General features: G+C 43.6%; 1 protein-coding gene across 4 annotated transcripts in view; it reads left to right on the plus strand.

The window, feature by feature from the left end:
- The window catches only part of ALPK1 (alpha kinase 1), a 62,454-nt gene that overhangs the window by 11,737 nt on the left and 37,296 nt on the right, over positions 1–13,421 (plus strand). Inside the window, exon 1 of one of the 4 annotated variants that reach the window (XM_083457089.1) lies at positions 6,093–6,556. The exons of 2 other annotated variants lie outside the window; for them this stretch is intronic. The gene's annotated coding sequence lies outside the window, so the exon portion shown is untranslated. Of the gene's footprint in view, positions 1–6,092; positions 6,557–11,981; positions 12,037–13,421 lie in introns of those variants that run through there. One more of the 4 variants, XM_083457090.1, reaches the window with a different exon arrangement.

The raw sequence follows: 13,421 nt of genomic DNA on the forward strand, positions 1-13,421 counted from the left end.
CACCTAGTTTTTAGAGGGGGAAATCAAGGGAAAAAATATTATCCCCCCCCCCAGCCCCAAAGACCAAGGGACAGGCTGTGTGCAGCCTGTCCGCTTCTCCCAGAGCTTCTCGGGGCTGCGGGGGAAGCCTGGGTTTCCCCCCCCCAGCCCCAAAGAGCAAAGAAGCCAAGACAGCGACCGGGATCCATAGCCGCTCAACCTCTCCAGCCAGGAGCTAAACCTTTCCAGCGCAGCTAAAGAAGAAGACAAGGCAGCGAGCGTGATCCATCCCGCTCACTGCCTTGGCTTCCTCTTTAGCCTTAAGCAGCATCTTTAGCCTTGCGCAACGGGATGGATCGTGCACGCTGTCCACCGGAGCTGGACTAGATGACTCCTGGGGTTCCCTTCCAACCCTGCAATTCTGTGACCTCGGATGTTGTTCGGGGTCTCCACCACTGGAGGCTTTTAAGCAGCGGTTGGGGGACTATCCGCCTGGCGTTCTTTAGCTGTGATTCCTACATTGTGAGGGGGCTGGGCTAGATGACCCTCGGGTGGCCCTCCCAACTCTATACAGTCCTACACTTCTGCGGCAGGAGATCCACAGCCACTTCACACAATGCCCACTCCCAATTTTCATTGGAGAGACATGTGGCTTCACTGTCTAGGTAGGTACCCCCCTACCTGCCACTCTTCCCTCACCCCACTTAAGCTGAGGGAATTCCTGCCCAGAGAAGCTCCCAGGTGAGGCAAGGGTTAAGATCTACCTCTGGTAAATGGCTTTGTATCCTCCCTCTTTCCCTTTTCTCTTCTTCTTCTATGCTAGTTCCTTCTCTTCTGTTTTGTTTACCGTAATCTGTTTTTATTGTATACTAAAATAAAAGCTGCGAAGGTTCCTTTTTTATAATATTCCCCCCTCCAAACTAAAACGTTAATCTAGATAAAAACACTGATCCAGAGGAAAAGAAGGGGGTGGAGAAAGGAGAAAGGTAGAGAGATTTTTTAAAAGTTGGCTTCTTTAGCCTTGCTCAGCCTCCCGTGGCTGGAGAGGCACGCAAGGCTAAGGAGGAAGCGCGCAGCGAAGGGATGGATCGCGCTCGCTGCCGGGCTTCCTCTTTAGCCTTGCTCAGCCTCCCGTGGCTGGAGAGGCACGCAAGGCTAAGGAGGAAGCCGCGCAGCGAGGGGATGGATCGCGCTCGCTGCCGGGTTTCCTCTTTAGCCTTGCTCAGCCTCCCGTGGCTGGAGAGGTGCGCAAGGCTAAGGAGGAAGCGCCCGCAGCGAGGGGATGGATCGCGCTCGCTGCCGGGTTTCCTCTTTAGCCTTGCTCAGCCTCCCGTGGCTGGAGAGGTGCGCAAGGCTAAGGAGGAAGCGCGCGCAGCGAGGGGATGGATCGCGCTCGCTGCCGGGCTTCCTCTTTAGTCTTGCTCAGCCTCCCGTGGCTGGAGAGGTGCGCAAGACTAAGGAGGAAGCGCGCAGCGAAGGGATGGATCGCGCTCGCTGCCGGGCTTCCTCTTTAGCCTTGCTCAGCCTCCCGTGGCTGGAGAGGCACGCAAGGCTAAGGAGGAAGCCGCGCAGCGAGGGGATGGATCGCGCTCGCTGCCGGGTTTCCTCTTTAGCCTTGCTCAGCCTCCCGTGGCTGGAGAGGCACGCAAGGCTAAGGAGGAAGCGCCCGCAGCGAGGGGATGGATCGCGCTCGCTGCCGGGTTTCCTCTTTAGCCTTGCTCAGCCTCCCGTGGCTGGAGAGGTGCGCAAGGCTAAGGAGGAAGCGCGCGCAGCGAGGGGATGGATCGCGCTCGCTGCCGGGCTTCCTCTTTAGTCTTGCTCAGCCTCCCGTGGCTGGAGAGGTGCGCAAGACTAAGGAGGAAGCGCGCAGCGAGGGGATGGATCGCGCTCGCTGTCGGGCTTCCTCTTTAGCCTTGCTCAGCCTCCCGTGGCTGGAGAGGCACGCAAGGCTAAGGAGGAAGCGCGCGCAGCGAGGGGATGGATCGCGCTGGCTGCCGGGCTTCCTCTTTAGCCTTGCGCAGCCTCCCCGCGGCTGGACAGATTGCGCAAGGTTTTTCTAGAGGAGGGAGAAGGGACTGACTGACCGTGTCAGTCCCTTCTCCCTCCTGGGGAAAAGCCCGCAAGAGCCACACGAAGCTTGTGTGTGGCTCTTGGGGGCTTTTTCTGCCTGCCTCCCCCCCTGCATTCGCTCCATAGGACGCACAGACTTTTCCCTTTAGTTTTTAAGATGGAAAAACTGCGTCCTATGGTGCGAAAAATACGGTAAATTATTTTTAAAACTTAAATATCACTTTTCATTTATAAACTTTGCATAAACCTCAAAGCAATTCTCAATATATACACATAAAACTATTACAATCATTAAGTAACAACAATGAAACATCCATCATATAATTTCCGCAACTACAGCAACCAGAAGAAGAAAAAAGATGTTTGACGTCTTATTATGTTTTATATGTGCTGGAAGCTGCTCAGAGTGGCTGGGAAAACCCAGCCAGTTGGTTGGGGTATAAATAATAAAAGTATTGTTGTTGTTTTAGTAGTAGTAGTAGTAGTTGTTGTTATGTTCCAGACACCAAACTGTTTTTGCACTTGCTCTGCAAACTGGATTCAGCAGGTGCAAACCATAGTTTACCAGTTTGGACAAAGTAGCAAACATTAGTTTGTCTGAAACCAGGAATAGAAGAAAGAAATTGTCACATGCCCAGGGCTCATCACTGTGTGGTTTACAGGAATCCAGCGCTCCTGAATTTTTTGAACAGATAAGTTCTGTGAAAAAGGAATAGGTGAATGGAAAGGTTAAGGCAATAAATATACTGGAAAGATGTTTTTATCATACAGTGTTTAAAATAAATATTTGGCACAATACAGCCAAAATTAATCACTTTTACAGCAGTTTGATTCTTTGGAATGAAATCAATACGTATAAATGTGTCCTGTTACATTTAATGTGCTTGAAAAATGATTAATTTTGTCTGGAATGTTCTCCACTGATTTCCAGAAAATCCATTTAAAATCTGCAAATGTTTGAAATGCACATGAAGTTCTGTTCACAAGCAAAATATTGGAAGTGAAAGGAAGAACAAGGTTTGAGAGGAAATGGGGGAATTTGAAGAGTGGAAGCTGATCACATGTTTCAATTTACCAAGTATGGAAACTATAGTTAAACTGAAAGAAGCATATAAAAATGTGATCTGGGAAGTCTTGTTTTCTCTAACGGGCAGATCCACCTCCAAATAATAAAAAGACACTATTTTCTTTTCAAAGATCCATCCTATCATTCTTTAGTTTAGACAAACTCTCCATAGGTCTTCAAGAAAGTCTATTCCAGTGTATTCGCTTCCCAGTCTCTAGATGGCAATGTTGCCTCAGACATACTCACCATCAATGCTTTGTCCATGATGCTTTCTTTGTTTGTTCTTCTGAAGGACTCGGTCCTTCCTTAATAAGAAACTGATCCTGCCAGGATTTCTGCACGTGACTGCTTTTGTACACAAGAGTAATCTCACCAAGCTCGACACAAGTCCTCGCGTGCATCTGTTTTGACAAGATCAGGGTTGAAAGTTCTGGACTGACAACCATGGAGACTAAATCCTCTGTTCACCCAGAGAGCAGGTGCAGAGGCAGCAACGGCAGATGCAACACAAGCTTCCTCTTCTTCATTCTCCAGCAAACCCAACAGTGGGATTGTGGCTGTAATTGTTTTTGAGAATCAGAAAGTACGACAATTGAGGAATTATACCCAGGAGAGAAAAAAAGTGAAGAATGAGTGACAAGTGAGGTGTTCTGTTGGAAACAATGCAGAATAATGTGAGATGTGGAAGGAAAGCTTTAGCAAGGGATCAAGGATAATAATCTAAAATCATCACATCAGTGATTCAAAATCAATGAGAAATAGAAAAGAAATTATATAGGAAGGAGTGAAATTCTGATTCCAGATCTGATGAAATAGAAATATTGAAAAGCATTTTAGCTGCATGTTGTTTTAAAAAGTGATTTACTGCAGCCCAGGTCTCTGTGTTTGAAATAAGTTCAGTTTGGCTTATAGGAGTGTGCATAGGAGTGCAAACGTGTGAAAAGTTTAGGCACCTGCTGGAAAGGAGCTCACACCCATTTTACTCTTCCCCAGTAGTTTCAAGTCCGTGCAGCACATCAGCTAAGCAAAAGTCTGTCTTAGTCGTTATAGTCATTGCTTTCTCTTTAACCACAGTCCATACCCAAGACCAAACTTTGGTTTGGCTTAGTGATATCTGTGAATGTGATGCCATGAATCCTGTACCCAAAATGTTATTTTATTTCATTTCTTGGGTTAAGTTCAGACCTGCGTCTTCCACTTTTAGCACACTGTTGCCTGGAATAGTTGAGAAGTAACTTAGAAGTGTTTGCTTGCTTGCTTCCTAAAAATCTTTATAAATTGCTTAATATTTGAAACATCTTCAAGTGGTGGGCTATGTAAACAGTATCATTAAAACAAAAATGCAACATAAAAACAGGAAATCTGTAAATAACAACAGGGTCCATTTTTATGGACCATGGAAAGCCTGGGTAAAAAGATATGTCTATGCAAGGCATTTGAAGGCAATGAAGGTTGCTGCTTTACTTACAGCAATTGGAAGAGAATTCCATAGCAGAATCTAATAGCAGAGAATTATCATTTTGGGATCACCATCCTATGACATTCTGTAGGGTGCATCACCACAAGTAGAATTACTCCAGATGATCTAAGACAGTGCTTGATTATTCAGTAGGCAGACTAAACATATGCTTTGTACCCCAGCAAAGCAGCAGCACCAAAAAAAGAAGAAGTTTTTTAAAAAAAGAATTTGACACTGTATATGTGTTTTTTTAAAAAAAGCACTGAAGTAATCTTCATGGGGAAAACCAGAAATTTACTAGACTTCCTTGCGCGCACACACTTCCCCCATTTTTCTGTTCTCTTTTTATTACTTACGCTCACCTAAACCAGGAGGCATTGTACTAACATAGATTGAAATAATGTGATAACTGCAATATATCTATGCTTTGTTTTAAAATATTACGATATAGTTTAGTATTGTTTTATTTTAAATTACATATGGGGGGGCACCGTAATATTTTCTGTGCTTTAAGTCCTCTAAAGCTCATAATCTGACCCTGATCTAAATAATCATACAGGTCTATACAGGTTTTTCATTATCTGGATGAATGCTATGCAGTCACTTCAGTGATTTCCCACTTCTGTAATCCTTTCTCTCCAGAACTTCATAGGACCATAAGGAGCTGCCTTATATCAAGTTAAACTATTGGTCCATCTAGCTCAGTATTGTATTCATTAACTGGTAGTGGCCAGCGGCTCTCCAGGGTTTTTGACAGGGGTCTTCCTCAGCCGTGTGTGGAGATGCCAGAGATTAAAGCTGGAATCTTCTTTGCATAAATGCTCTGCTCCATCACAGACTTACAACCATTCAGTGCTGGTTTTGCTGGATATTTTCTGCCATATGGCTAGGAAGAAAGCTGTGATGGACACCTCAAGAGGTCCCTCTGCTAGCTCTACTTGTCAACAAATCCCCATAGGCCATCAGTTTTCATAGAATTGTAGAGTTTGAAAGTACCCCAAGGGTAATGTAGTCCAACTCTGTGATGCAGGAATCTTTTGCCAAACATTGGGCTTCAATCCATGGCCCTGAGATTAAGAGTCTCTACCAACTGAGCTTCCCCAGTTTTGTAGCTGGCTGCATTGTTTGTTCTATGAAATCAGTATAAACATCCTTGGGAATTGTATCTTGTTGAGAGTTGCAGTTCCTTTTGCAATGAGAGTGAAGGAACAGAAATACAAGAATAAGGGTGGTCATGAAGACAGAGCAGGGCTTCAGCGGAAGAGATTTGCCTTCAGAAGCTCTCAGGAATGAATCCATCAAGCTGATGTTGCTCCTCAGCATTGTTTTGAGAGCTTTTGCCTACATGCCCTGCATGGATTTCCCAAAAGTGTCTGGTTGGTCATTGCGCAGAAGTGGCTCTCTGCATTGGGAGTTAGGCCTCCTTTAGCAATAAACAGCAGCTGGGGGGAGGAGGAATTGGGTGGTGCTTTGTATAAAAGCCCTTGCCCCTCAAAAAGACACTTTTTCCTTGACCAGTCAGATTCACATAGTGAGAGAGGCAAAGCCTTCAAAAAGTTCTGCAGAAGGAGCAGCCGAGAAGGAGAACCCAAAGGCTGGAAAGAACTTAAGCAAACATTCTTGAGTTTTTGGGTGAGGGAATATTGCAGGCCCTTTCCAAACGGTATTTTTGTGCCAAAAACTTGGCAAGCGCAGCCCTAAAGTAGTGGTGAATGCACAGCAACAGCACTCCACTCTACTGTAGAAAAAGGGTTCAGAAAGAGTAAAAGCCAGAGCCAACTGAAAAGTCTAGGGAGAATTCAAGAGGGCTCTTCACCCGAACATCCTTTTCCCAGCAGAGTGCCAGGAGCTCTTTAATGGCCACAGCTGCTCATGAGGACTACAAAGGCTAATAACCGTATCATGAGATGAGTCATAAACAACACACGGTGGTTGTCACAGTCATGTCCTTCAGCAACGCATCTCATCTGGAGAGACCTCCAGTAGATTGATTCCCTTTATACCCCAATGCAATGGTTTGGCACACTCACACATCTAATTACCAATACCACGTTACGCGAGTTCGTGTTGAGTGCATGTGGGCTTGTTGGTTTATTTGTAAAGGACTTTAATAATAGTCAATATGCTGTTTTAATAGAGGCAGACTGGAATTCAGAATAGGTGTCCCCACATTCCTGATTACATTGTACCTTCTTACAGGACATTGGCATCAGCATTTTAAAGAGTCAGTCCTTTAGTCCACTTAGCTCACTGAGCAGGTGGGAAAGGGTTGGGTTAGTCTAGGGTTTCCCAAACTTGGGTCTCTAGCTGTTTTTGGACTACAACTCCCATCATCCCTAGCTAGCAAGGCCAGTGGTGAGGGGTGATGGGAATTGTAGTCCAAAAACAGCTGGTGACCCAAGTTTGGGAAACCTTGGGTTAGTCCATCCCTCTTCCACCAGGCCACTTGGCTGAAGGCCCATTTTTAACTAACCTACTTAGAACCTAGCACCCTGCATTTCTGTGCTAGTTGTGAAGCACAGGGCTTCATTTCCTCTGCAGTCAGCATGGAAACGCAGGCTACTAATCTTATAGCAGACCTGCGGCGGGGAGGAGGGGTTGCTTGGTTGTTTGCAGGCTAGTAACTTTTGTGAACTTATTTACCAGGCTGATTCTGGGAAATCTTTGGAAAGTGTATTTATGTGGATCGAAGTTTTCATAAGTCTTGTTTATTATAAAGTGTTTTTTAAAAAACAGCAAAAGTCTGTCTTTATGGACATGAGTAGCTAAAAATGCCACATGATTCAGCCCAAAGAGGATTTTCACATTGCACAGCTTGAAAAGCTACCATTTTATTTATTTACGTTTGTTTCAACAAAGGCACCTTTTATAAGTCTTGGACTCCTTAATATTCACTCAGTTTAATTACACCCTTTTATTTTGTACCCACTTTAATCTGTGAAGTATTAGCGTACAAGTGTGTCCACCAACAAAAAGGTTACACTGTGGAATGGAGTGTTGTTCAGGATGCCTGCCAGCCAGTTATTGCCTTTTGGGGAAGCCTCCATTCCATTTCCTCTTCATCTGATTTTCCATTCTGTGATTATTTAACCTCAGTCCTCATTCAGGTTTTTTGTGGGGAGTGGTCCCCTAACCTTTTTGTTTCCCCTCCACACTAACTTTTATTATATTTTTGCAAGCCTTTTTGAGTCTTCCAAAGCTATTTTGTCTATATAAGGATTGGTACTCAGTGAATTAAGGTCACTGCTAGTATAGAGGATGCTACCCATCAAAAGCTGTATTCTGTAAACCGCAGAAGACTTGTATTTTTGCATGTTACGATTTTTCAGCCAGTGTGATGTTAAACAAACTATTCCCTTTCAATTATTGCTTTCCAAACAATGTAAATTCTAAATGCCATACACAACATTTACTCAAATCTTGTTTGGTGCAATTTACGAGTTGGTGGTTAGAAACAATATAGGAAGTGTAGCATCATCTTTCTCTCATGAGTGGTGTGACCTTGCTTGGAGGGGTGGGGTAGTTTCTGTCCTCTTATAAAAACCCTTCCTCATGAAAAAACAGTGGGCTTTCACAACACAGAAGGGGCATTGGTTTATAGGCCTGCACATGGTCTCACAAGAGAACACTGTTCAATAGGCTTCAAAGCAATTCAGCTATGGCATAGCTGTGGCTGGGCCACATGTAATATAGCCTGTAGCTCTTTAAAGAGGATTAGCTTCAGATCAGGAGGAGTATTCATCGCTGGGTTTCATGTAAAGCAGAATATGCTAATGAAATGGAAATGTCTACAGCAAACATTGCATGATAACATAAACCCTCGAAACTGAGCTTAGTGCCTTGATAGTCCACTCTGAGAGACAAATTTCTTTATCTTCATGTTAATCAGACGGGCAGGGGTGGGTGGGAGGGAGAGCATGATTTTACCACAGTAAACCCTCTGAGGTAATTTATAGTTTCTCCACCACCAGCAGCATATTAAGTCAAACTAAATTCAGTGGTGCTTTGCTTCCCCGTATATTGTTTATGGTTTAGTTAAAGTAACTAACAGGCACCCTAAGACAAATTGATTCACCATGAAAAGCTATTTTTGCTTTTATTTTTACATTCCTGGAAAGCATACTATAATTTAAATTGCCTGGAGCACCTGTGGCCTTCCAGAGGTTGATGGACTCGAGCTCCCATCAGCCCCAACCAGCATGGACAATGGTCAATGACGATGGGAGTTGTAGTCCAGCAATATCCGGAGGACCACCAGTTTTCCACCCCTGGTGCAACATGACAAAGAAATGGAGAATCAAGGTTTCTTCAGATGAATAGACGTACTAAATGCAGTGCTAAAATTACAATGGTATTGGTTGTGATCTAATGCTCATAATGGGTGGGATTCAACTATTGTTATTATTGTTTATATACCATCCTTCATCAAGAGATCCCAGAATAAAATATAATTATTTACACAACTAAATAATTAGACCAAAGCAACAAATCCGGCTAGCAGAAAACTGCAGAAGAGCTTCTCCTAGCATAGCAGGGCTCCCCTCCTCCCCTGAATGCCTAGGGTGCCCCTGTTCTAGATTGGGGGGCATTCTAGAACAGAATGCAGGAGAGGAGAGGATTGGCGGTCTGTCTGGCTAGCTGGAATGCTTACACTGATTGAACCATTCCCATAGCACCATGTTAAAATCCAATAATAATAATGAGCTTAGATCTATTTAAAGCGTTTTTTCCCCACCACTCTGTTTTTACTGTTCTTAATTACCGTTACCATGATTTCTTCTTAACTGTAACGCATGCACAACCCATGGTCAGGTTTGAGCAGCATTCAGTCCCAGGCCAAACCTAGCGTGGCTTGTTCCCTCATCCCCAAGTGATCATCTTCCAGGAGAATGGCCCTTGGTGGCAAGACAGGGTTGTGTGGGCCACCAAAGAAATGTCCAGATTATTCTTGATGTTGCATTCTAAATGCAAATGTGGCCTATATTTCTAGCTCCAGTCTACATATGCCAGTGCTCTGAAGCCATGCTGAAACCTGGTTGTTGCCTGGGACAAATGTAGGCTTGGGTGGCATATCTGAAAGCACCCACTTTTCTCATTAGGTTTCTATCAATGAATTCTTCTATTCATTAGTCCCACATTCTGCCTACCCTCCATATGCACTTCCAGTAGGGCAGGGGGATTTTACAAAGTAAAAGAAATACGTGGCCAAAGGCAGAATCTTGAGGGAGTCATAATTTAGAGAACAAAAGCACCTGTTGTTTCCCCTAGTAATGACCTTAAAAGTACAAGTTTGGACTGTTTCTCTCTAAATACGACCATCTCACAAGACATGGCTGCGTGTGGAAAAGGGAATCGACATTACGAGCAATAAATTTGAAAAGCTCATTAAAAAGACATAATGAATTTGGTACACCACATATTTCTAGATCAAAGTTACCTTTGAAGTGACCAAACTCCAGCCTGTGAATCAGTGAAACTGCTTCCTTTCTGTTCTGATCTTACTTGGTGGTGTCCAATAAAACAGAAGTTAAGGAAATTGTTGTTATCTGAATATGGCTAGAAGGAGCCATCTCTGAATGACAGTCTTGTCCCAAAGCAACAATTGTGGAAATCATTAGGAAGGCAAGGCCAAGTGACGCAAGGAATAAGGTTGTTTTTTGAGTTAATCTTTTCCTGCAGCCGTCGTCACCCGCAACTCCCATCCACTTGCTGTGTGAAACAGCGTAGTCTTTGTCAACGTTAACAGGGTCTGGGAAGACTTCTCATTCATGAATATGTATCATCAGCTCTCCATGTCTACAGAGACAAACCCTTCAAAACTGCAATAACCACCGCCTTCCCCCCCCCCTCCCCAGCCAACCAGCAGCCCAAATCCTAAGCTATTGGGCTGAGGGAGCTGAAATGCTAGCAAGTAATGTGAGCTCACGCTTTCGAAATGAACTAGAGGAACTTTCTGCTCTAAACCTTTCTTAGGACTCGTCGAAGCCTATAGAACATTTTCATTCTTCATGGGCAAATGGGCAAAACTTGCCATGACCTCTCAGGGGGAAAGAAACACTTTTGCATTTTAGTGTTCTAGCCTCAAGCATGAATAGCAAATGTTTCACTGCACACTGTACCGGTAGCGTGTTTTCAGTTCTTTTGCAAAACTAGCTGCATCTCAACTTCTGAGCTGTAAACCACATAACGCTCACAAAGTTCCTCACTTTAAATAGTCTGATGCGAATAGGGCTTCTCGCGTGATTCCTCACACACGGTGCTTTTTTCTAAAAAAAATGTTTAGGGGTACTCTCATTTTCCTACCCATATTGAAATACTGCCCCTCAGTGAGGCCAAACTCACTGAGATAAAACTTTGAGGACTAATACTGTATAGCCCAGTGGACAGAGTGCTGTATTTAGTCAAAGTGGGGTATGAATTAGCTCTCAGCCTTAATTTGCTTTCTGTTATAACAGCTAACTCACAAGAAGGGAAAAGATGAAAGACCAGTCCTTATGCCAGCTGTAGTAAACTGAATGTCCTGTAACATATTCAAACTCCCAGCTATAAAGAAGTCAGAGGAAACATGCCTCTGAATACCAGTTGCTGAAAACTGGTGCTACTGCACTCAGATCCACTGGCAAGCTCTTCTTATGTTCTTAAGAAACAAAATATAATTAAGTTTTGCATTTTGGTGTACTAGTATCCCAAATGAATAGCAAATGTGAACAAATATTGTAAGGAAATATTGTTTCAAGGAAAAGATGTAGTTCAGTGGCAGAGCAGATGTTTTTAATGCAAAAAGGTCCCAGGTACTGTCCCTGGGATCTCCAGGTAAGATGGGAAAGACTTCTGTCTGAAACCTTGGAAAGCCACTGCTGGTCAGAACTGACAGTACTGCATGGACCAATGGGTCTGAATCACTATAGACAAGTTTCCTGTGGTCCTGTAGAGGGAAGCATTATGGCCCAATGGTTATAGGCTGCTTTGAACATTATGTTATTCGCAACCTAGTTGCTAGGAGACTGGAGCTACAATCCTATGAACATTTTTCTGGGAGTAAGCCCCACCGAATACAGCAGTTCTTAAATCCAAGTTTAAAATGCATGCGATTGTGCTGTGAGGTTTAATCCAGAAGGCCTTTGAGTCTCTCCTCTGCCATGAACTCGCCTTCATTATACACCTTTAGGTGCCAGGCAAAAACATTCCTCTTTGGCTGATTATATCTGATACCCTATTAAATGTGTGGGAGAGGGGGGTTATTGGTTTTTGTTTTTATTATGTATTTTGTGTGTTTTTATCTTTTATTTTAATGTAGAGAAGAGCCCTGAGATCTACGGGTGGAGGGCAGTATACAAATTTAATAAATAAATAACAACAACAACAACAACAACAACAACAACAACAACAAACAACTTACTCTATAGGTGGCCTTATACCAATCAGTGTCCCACACCCGCAGTCTGCTGATATGGATAAAATGGTACTCAGCTGTCTTTTGTGTGTGCATGCTTTAAAAACAATGTTATTGTGCAGAGTCCCAAACAGACCATCATATAATTAACTGCATAATCCACTTAATCCCTCAGGCCTGAGGGTTTTCCACCCCTGTCATAGAGAATAGTAGGAACAGCTTTAGACATAGTATTTATACGTACGTGTGTGTGTGTGTGTGTGTGAGAGAGAGAGAGAGAGAGAGAGAAGATGGAGTCAGCTTGTCTTCTGCTGCTGCAGAGGGTAGGACCCAAACAAATGGATTCAAATGATAAAAAAGGAGATTCTGGCTAAACATTGGGAAGAACTTTGTGACAGTAAGAGCAGAGTCCCTGTAAGGGAAAAGGGTGGGATAATAATAATAATAATAATAATAATAATAATAATAATAGCAGTGTTTGGAAATGGAATGGACTACCTCAGAAGGTGGTGGACTTTCCCACATTGGAGAATTTTAAACAGGTTGGCTATCCATCTGTCAGGGATTCTTTAGCTGTGATTTCTGCCTTGCAGGGGTTAGACTAGATGACCACTGGGTCCCTTTCAACTCTAAAATCCTGTGATTCTAATTAACCTCAGTGATAACGAATTTTTTTGGGGGGAGGGGCATAAATGACAGCAACAGAAAAGGGGTAGCCTGCTTTATAAAGGTCTATCAGGTATACAGTGCTTCCCTAATATCTAATATAACCCAAGTCCATCTCGTAAAGCTTAATCTCTATAGTTTCTTTTTTTTAAAAAAAAAAATACAATCTCCTCTCTGCTCCAGGCTACTCTTGATCTCATTTCTAAACACAAGCACTTCTGCTTCTGCTGAGGGAAGGGGGTAGGGTAGACTGCGCAGGAACCAGCCCTCCTCTCCCCCTCCCCGTTTTTCCCATTTTGCCTGTTAATTGGCTGAGACCACCAGAATTTGGAGGACACAGATGTCACTGATAGTTTGCCTAGGGAGCACATTCATGCCCATCTGTTGCAGTCTAGAAGGCTGTTCATACATCCACAAGGCCTTCATTTAATTCTTGTCAGAAAGTAATGTAAATCCCGTTTACCTCAGAGGTCGCAGCCGAGATTTATGCCAATGAGCCCCTTGCAATTTACACACACGCACACTGTAGTTCTATAGGAGAAAAGAAACCCTTTCATGTGGGTGCATATTAACAAGAGAGCTTGCCTTAGGAAAGGCTGTCCCCGAGTCAGGGTTTTCCTTATTTTAATACAGCCGGTGCCGTTCGGTATACGAGACTTTACAAAAAGAAAAAGCGTTTAAACTTGAAACCAGCAAACGAGTAAGATGGTAACAGAGCCTCAAGCAAATAGCCATGCTTCATCTCTCATTCAGCACATTACAAATGAAATATCCCACCAATTTCTTGC

The sequence above is a fragment of the Podarcis tiliguerta genome (genome assembly GCF_965153285.1).
Source record: "Podarcis tiliguerta genome assembly, chromosome: 9".
Classification (NCBI taxonomy): Eukaryota; Metazoa; Chordata; class Lepidosauria; order Squamata; family Lacertidae; genus Podarcis; species Podarcis tiliguerta.